Source organism: Solanum pennellii, chromosome 2, assembly GCF_001406875.1.
Source record: "Solanum pennellii chromosome 2, SPENNV200".
Classification (NCBI taxonomy): Eukaryota; Viridiplantae; Streptophyta; class Magnoliopsida; order Solanales; family Solanaceae; genus Solanum; species Solanum pennellii.
The window spans coordinates 32,680,952-32,689,048 of record NC_028638.1 but is presented as its reverse complement, the minus strand read 5'-3'; the positions used below and the strand labels follow the sequence as shown (position 1 = coordinate 32,689,048).

The following is an 8,097-nucleotide window of genomic DNA, read 5'->3' as shown; positions in this document are numbered from 1 at the left end:
GAAGTGATAAAGAAATTAAATTTTTTTTGTTTTTAAAGGTTTTTAAAGGTTTTAACAAGATCTCTAATATAATATGGGTAAATATAGTTACCCATATTTAAATAATTTTCAAAGTGGCGTTGACGTGACAATGATATGGCGCTGATGTGATAGTGAAATGGCGCCTGCATAATAGACTTGTCACTGTGAGATTGATATTGTAGTACTAGGAGTGACATCACTTCAAAGATGTTATGAGATATTTAAACGCCCATGTAATTTAAGTTGTAAAATAAGTTGTGCTGCCAAGTTCAATTGGATTTTTATGTATACAATCATTTGCTAAATTAATGAAATAATTAAATGAAATTCTATATGTTATTTAGTTAGAAGACTTATATTTGGCATAAGACTGCAAGGCAAGTAGTGGGAATTGAGCATTTTCGTTCATCTTCAACAAAAAAGGGTTACAATTTTGATTTGAGGGAGTTGTACATAATTATATGAAATGAATAAAACCCTAGTAGATGAAGAAAATGCTATTGGTAGAGTTGAAAATAACCCCAACGTACCAAGACATTTTTGCAACTATATATGTGAACACCAAAAACAATTTGTAGTTTTCTACGCACAAAAATAAAGTTGATCATGAACAAGATGATGTGACACTCTCATTAACTAGGAATTCCATCAATCTTCTTTTGAAAATATATTTTTCCTTGTTTTTCCATTTATATGTTGTGTGTTTTTTTACTATAGTAATTAATCCCTTTAAATTTTGGCAAAACCATTGGGGTTAAAAATCTTGTTTATTTAAATGATTTCAGCAATCAATTAAGAGACATTCTGCCAACTTCTTATCTTCCTAAATTAGACAAAGCAATGATCTATTCTTCTTTATTCACTCTCTCTTGCACAAGGCATGACAAGTGAATGTGAAGATTAATAGTGGTAAAAAACTTCACAAGGTGTGTTTCATTTTATTTACTTTCATATATATGAAGTTATGATTTACATTAAGTAATGATCTCAAAATAAATGTTAGTCAAAGTAATATAAGTTACAATTTTTTGCATATTAATATGATAAAAAATACATCATAAAATGTTAGTCAAAGTTCTTATAATTTAACTTTAAAAGAAGAAATCATAACAACTAAAAGTATACGGAGGTAGTAACATTTATTTATCAATTTGGTATTATAAGTTTTTGTTCTTTCTTTGTATCCTAAATGCTTCTCTCTATAGCATTTCCATTACTTCTATGATCTGATACATGTACTAGCACATCTTCACTTCTAGCCAAAACTCATTTATTGGATATTCCTTTAATTTGTTTGTCTTATTTTTAATTTTTTTTTAAGAAACATAATTTATTCATCAAAATTACGAGTACAATTTAATTGATTTTTGGGAAAAGAGTCTGATATATCCCTCAACTTTGTCATTTGGAGCTGATATACCCCTCGTTATAAAAGTGGCTCATATATACCCTTACCGTTATACAAACGGCTCACATATACCCCTGCCGTTACAAAATGGCTCAAATATACCCTTCATTTAACGGAATTTTAAATAATTAGTTTTAAATTTATATTTATTACTTATAATTTTAAAAAAAAATTATTTAGTGGTATATATGATTCTTCTATAAAAGTTCAAGGTACATTTTAATTTTTTTCATACATAAATTATTTTTTGACTTCTTTTATTATAATTATTTGAGTTTCTTATTCTTATTTTATTTTTTCCTATCATTCCTTAGTTTAAAGAAAAAAATATTAAACTATTTTTTTGTGTGTATTGTAATTTAATTTCGTATTCGAAAAAAAATTTGGTCATCTACAATAAGTTTTTACAAGAATATTAGTGAAACATAAATAAATTTGATTATCAAAATAATAATTATAAATTAGTTATTGAAATAAAAAAAAGTCAAAAAAATATGTTTGACGAGGATTAAATTTACTCATATGGGATTATATTTTTTAGAAAAAAATAATAAAGATTTAGATTGAAAATTATAATTTTTTCATTTCCCGTTAGAGGAAAAGAGTATATGTGAGCCATTTGTTTACAAGTAGGGGTATATATGAGCCACTTTCATAACAAGGGGTATATCAGCTCTAAATGACAAAGTTTAGGGGTATATCATACCCTTTTCCCTTGATTTTTTAATACTTTTCTCATAAGATATTTATCTATACATAATTTAAGGGTCGTCGTTGGTGGCGTATTTCTCGACTTAGGATGATTTGGACTCTTGATTCTTCTCTCATAAGATATTTATCCATAATTTGAGGGCCGTTTATGTCGTTTTTCTCGATTTAGGATGATTTGAACATGATCTACATAATTGAGGGTTGTTAGTGGTGTATGTCTCAAACTAGGATGATTTGGAGTAGTTGATCTATATAATTTGAGGGTCGTTCTGATTTGCTACATAATTTGAGGGCCGTTATTGACACATATCTCAAAATACATAATTCGAGGGTTGTTAGTGACATATTTCTCGAATTAAGATGATTTAATTTGATATCTTTATAAATATTCCATAAGTTTAATTTGTGGAATATCTGAGATATCGAGATTTGATTTGTCTTACGTCTCTTAAATTTTTGTGTCATATCAAAATGAGACAAATAAATTGAAATAGAGAGATGGAGCATTATGTTAAAGCAATGAACCATCAGCCTATCTTTGGTTAACTGCACCCTTCTACTCCACTTTCTCCTTTGGTACACAATTGGTTGCCAAAAAATTGACAAGTTAACCATTCATAAGGTGAGTAGGTATTCATTTGAAGAATAAAGTAATGATGCCAACAAACTTGCTTCACAAGAAGGCAAGTTATGAGCTGGCTACTCTTTTTTAAAAGGAAGAGACAAGTTTGAGAGACAGCCTATCACACATGCAGCCTGACAACATATCAAAGCTTAATATTTTTCCTTAGCCTCCTACTTAACCATACTTAGTTAGCTCCTCCATTATTTCAAACTATCAGTTCCAAGCTCAACCACTGTTAAGACCCTAAACAGGTAAGTCACAATCCATTATTGATCGATTTTTTGTGATTCGAGGTCAGTTAGTAGCGTATTTGTTGAGCGTAGGATGATATGGACCTATTTGACTGTGCCAAAAATGTTAGGCAACACTTTGCTATGAGAAAAAACAATATTTGATGTGTTGATCATTTCTTTCTGAACTAACTGGATATTCGAGATATTTATCTTTCATCCTTTCTTCATAAATATTCTTGGTGAAATTTAAATGTGGAATCCAGATTTAAACTTTGATGTATTCAGTATCTAAGGTACTAAACTTGTTGTACTTTTTTCTTTAAGTACTTTTGAGATTATGAGTTGAGATGTAAATCATTTTTTGAGATTTTTGTACTTTGTTTGCACATTTTACCTAATGTTTTGTGTCGAAAACACTCTGTTTTAGTGATACACATAGAATAAAGACTCCAACCACACTCTGTCCTCTGGTGAGAATTTTATATTTGTTATTATTTACATTTTTGTTTGTTTGTTTTTGAAAGGGCGCGGATTAATGGGTACAGAGGCACCAAGTTGGGCAGATCAATGGGGGACAGGAGGATTTGGTGCTATGGATGAAGAGGAAATTAGTAAGAAAGAGAATGATAGTAACAAGAAAAGCAGTGGACTTGGGAAAGCTAAAGCAGTGGCATTGGCTAGTGTTAAAAAGATGAAGAATGGCACTTGTGTAGGTATCAAATGGTTAAAAAGTAAATGCTACAAGAAAAACATCATCTCTTCTTCTTGATGATTTTATGTAAATCCAGATCAGACATGTTGTAACCACATTCATTAACAAGGAAAGAGTTATACATTACTACTCTTTTAGGCAACATATTAGTTGATTGCTTTGCAATTTCTATCTATATATAATATTACATGCTACTATATATTCTTGATCACTCCACTAAATTTTAAACAGAAACCATACTGACTAACAGAAGTTTTTTTTTTTTTTGTCTCCCAGCTCCCACCCCTTTTGCTCCTTTGGTGACTCGAACTCGCAACCTTTGAATTAGAAGTGAGGAGTGCTTACCATCCAACTAACTCCCTCTCGTCAACCAACGGAAGCTAGAAAAGATGAAAAATAAATGTTGCAACAAGTTGTATATACACATGAACTTAGTTGATAAATTGTACAGGAAAAGATCACTCAAATATATATCTCAAGGGTTCTAAACGTGTTTATCGTACTGAGGTGTAGATACACTTTAGTGAGGATGTCCAATTGGACACCCTTCATCGGAAAATAATACCGTATATATAAGTAAAATGATACACAAAGTGATCAAATAACATATTTTGGACACCATTAACAAAAACATGTTGTAGCCCAATGGTCTTAGATGCCTTGAAAGAGCCCTATGTGTTCAAATTCCCTCTAGCCACAATTTTTTTCCCTCTTTTTTGGACACCCTTCATAGAATTTCTGGCTCCGCCCGCAGATGGAGGTATTATTAAGGATAAGGTATAGTTTAAAGTTGTACAACATCTACCAGTTGGATGTAAAATGTTATTTAGAAAGCCAAATGTAACATACTCAGTACTCATGAGATCGATCACATGAACAAACAATCACATAAACTGTGACTCAGTATCTAAATTGTTTAGTTGAGGAACAAGTTTTCTTGCAGTTTTTTTTTTACTTCGTCCTATATATGAGATTAATTAGTTTGTCATCATTAAAAATTACAGAGGCTAACCTAAAGTTCTAAAACTCAAGAATATCATCTTCTTCTTTTCCTCTTATGTGAACTTGTTGGATAATAGATCACAACTTGTTATAATCTCCTGGTTCCTCTCTTGATGTAATACACACAAGAGATATGCGAGCTTCTCGTAATTTTCCTTTGTACCCATCTGATCTTTGTAACAACAGTTGAAGAATAGGTGTTCAATGTTGTCACTTTCAACATCACACACTTCTCCAAAACAAGACACTCAAATAGTGCTGGAAGAAATTAGTTTTATAATGATCACCATTCATCGTGTTACAGTGCAAAATCAGAAGTGACTTTGTTGTGTAGAATTACATAGTCTGCAACACTTCATTCACGTGTTTTACTAAGTACAGGACGAATTCATCCCAATCTTTATTAATCTTAAAATCAATACAAGGAAAAAAGCTTCACGAATTCTTCTAAGGCTAGAATCAATCTCCTCAGCCTTAAACGAAATTTCCACCCATATAAATTTTTTGTTACATGCGACACCTGTCCAACACTTGTCATCACAGGATTTAAACTAAGCTTCCAAAAATTATATTTCTAACAGATAAAATCTAATATCGAATTACATTTTTATCTAAACGAAATAACAATATTCTAACACTTAGAATATTTCAGCCTATATTCCAACACTTAGAATACTTCAGCCTTGTTCCAACACTTTGAATACTTCAGCTGTGTTCCAACACTAAGAATATTTCAGCAATCCATGTGAATGCCTTTGCTTTGCCATCGTCAAGTCCCACACACTGCCTTGTCCTTCTGCCCAACACACAGAATTGTCATACTTGTATACCTGAAATGCTCATGAAAATCTCTTATCTGTGCACAAGAAACCCCACCATTCTACTATGTGAAAAGTATTATAGTCTCCTATAGCAACTGTTGGTTGTCATGTATACTCCTTAATTGTTCCCACAAACTTGTTCTATCTGCTACAGTGTGTAGAGCATAAAATAGCTGTGAAGCTAAATCTAATCTACATTCCACCTCTGTTGCTCAGATTGCATCTAATCGAGGATCCCATAATATCCAGATTCTTCCCTTACTACTAGCAGATAGATAGTTTGTTATATATACTTTGTGTTCAACTCATCAAAAGCCTATCGTAATCAAAACTGCTAGTCTAACAATAATGAATATATAATGCAACGTTTGGAAATTTGATAGTCTAATTCCAAAGGGATGAGCTAGGTACATCTTGGGATAACTTACATGACTATTCTACAAATGCTTATTCCGCTAATAGTCAAGTTAAAAGGTATATTTATGTATTATATGTCATACATATATTAACTTAAACACACTCAAATCAAATGTTCCTTGCCAGCAGTTGTAAAAACACCCACGCCATCACCCAATTCATGTAATATCGGCCTTTCCCTTGGCACTGGCGTTACAATAAAATCATAGGCAAAACCAAATATTGGAGATGTACAGAGAATTTGGAATGAGTTTGTATTTTCCAATTGCAGGATTGAATAATGTGATGCTATAGACAGAGGAGACAGAATAAAACGAACCAAGACAATTTTTTGGCGACTAATATCAACACATGAGTTACGTAGATGTGACTTGATGAAGTACGCGTCATCAACACAACAATGCCATGATTTGCAGCAACTTTTGAAGCTTTAACAAGATCGAGTTGACAATATCTACCGGCAAAAAGGGGATTTTTGAGCCGCCATCCATGTTGCTGGAGCTACGTTTTTTATTTTTATAATCAGCCTGATGCTTTACAATTTAAGCCTAACTCTAATTTAAAGCAACTCTCCAAGTAGTAGAAGGTAAGTTGGACTCTACAATCAAACTTCTACCCAAATTATGAGCTTGTTTACCAAAAATACATTTTATTTTCCATTCCTTGGTACGTCAATATTATTAAAGCAAAGAACAAGAATCATCATATCATCATCATCGAACAATTCAAGTCAAAAGTTATATTACGATTTTATCCTCTTATAAATTAAAATATTATAATAAGTTTAATTAAAATAGTAATGACTATTAAATTTTCTTTGATTAATTCCTATAAGTAGAAAACTTTTAACTTCAAAATTCGATTACCATTTTATTCCTACCATAAATTAACATGTTATGAAATATTCAATTTGTCAAATATTAGAATTCTCAATAAGTTTTCTCTAATATAAATTTGTATTCATAACCGAATTTTTATACAACATATTATTACAATATTTAATATCTATTAACGTCTCACAATTGAATTATTATTATTATTATTATTCATAGTAAAATATTATTTTGCACACCTTAAGTAAAATTTAAATAAAATTTAATTAATTAATTTTTCAATTACACAAAGTGAATGGGATTTGGAAGTGGAAAAGTGGTACTTCAATGTCCAGAGTCATACATGATTGATTGCTTTAAATTAACACATCATGCATTATTTTACCTAACTCTTACAATTCCTATAATTTGTCTTTTTATTTTCTTAACTTGACTTATCAAATTCTAAAACTTTTAAATTAGTAATCAATCTTTGTTAATATAATAGTGATTAGAATTTGAATAGTTCATTAAGTATTTAAGTGTAGGTTAATTAGTAGTATTATGTCAAAAGGAATTTCAAAGAACATAAAAAAGCACTATATAAAGGTAACAAATGATTACCATTTCCTTAAGTTTTGTTTCTTTAGTTGAGCATCTGACCTTCCTTATAAGTTTTTTTCTTTTCCCTTAAATATTTCCTTTCGCATGAACTAAAGAAAATGAGAAATGGAGAAACATGTAGAGTTGATACATGCTGGAATTGAATAATTGTCATATTAATTTACATGCAACATTTAATATTCATTGGATGATATATGAAGATCACTATCTCCGTAAGGAGTGGTAGCGAAAATTCGTGAGCTATGAAAAGGAGGAAGTTGGTTTCTTTGAAAGACTGATTTTCAAACTTTCATTAATTGATTTATTCTTATAATGTACTCTAATTATAATTGTTTACGGATATAGATAAATGCGATGTTATTTGTGTATTTGGAGGAAGTTATAAAATAATATCTTGTAGTATGCCTTCCTGGTATCATGTGATTGGTATTGAAATAATATTTCGTAGTTTTTTATAATTCTATAATGATTCTTTATATGTATCTTCATATTTGAATTTACTAATTCATTTTACAAAAAGAATTAGGAGTATCCGCATCATGTATAAAGACAGTATCAAACTTTAAAAGGAAAATTGTCTTTTATTTTGATATGATGTCATTGTATAAAAACTATTTTAGCTACCATAAAATGTAGTCACTTATATTTATTTATATATATATATATATATATATATATATATATATATATAATATTGTATATTTTGTGTGT

The 8,097-nt window shown here is 30.2% G+C and overlaps 1 long non-coding RNA gene across 1 annotated transcript; it reads left to right on the top strand.

Moving 5' to 3' along the window:
• The first annotated feature begins 2,811 nt into the window (after positions 1-2,811).
• Positions 2,812-3,856, top strand: LOC107009522. Its single transcript, XR_001455422.2, has 2 exons — positions 2,812-3,016; positions 3,523-3,856. It is a non-coding gene; the product is annotated as an uncharacterized LOC107009522 (long non-coding RNA).
• The last annotated feature ends 4,241 nt before the right edge of the window (positions 3,857-8,097 follow it).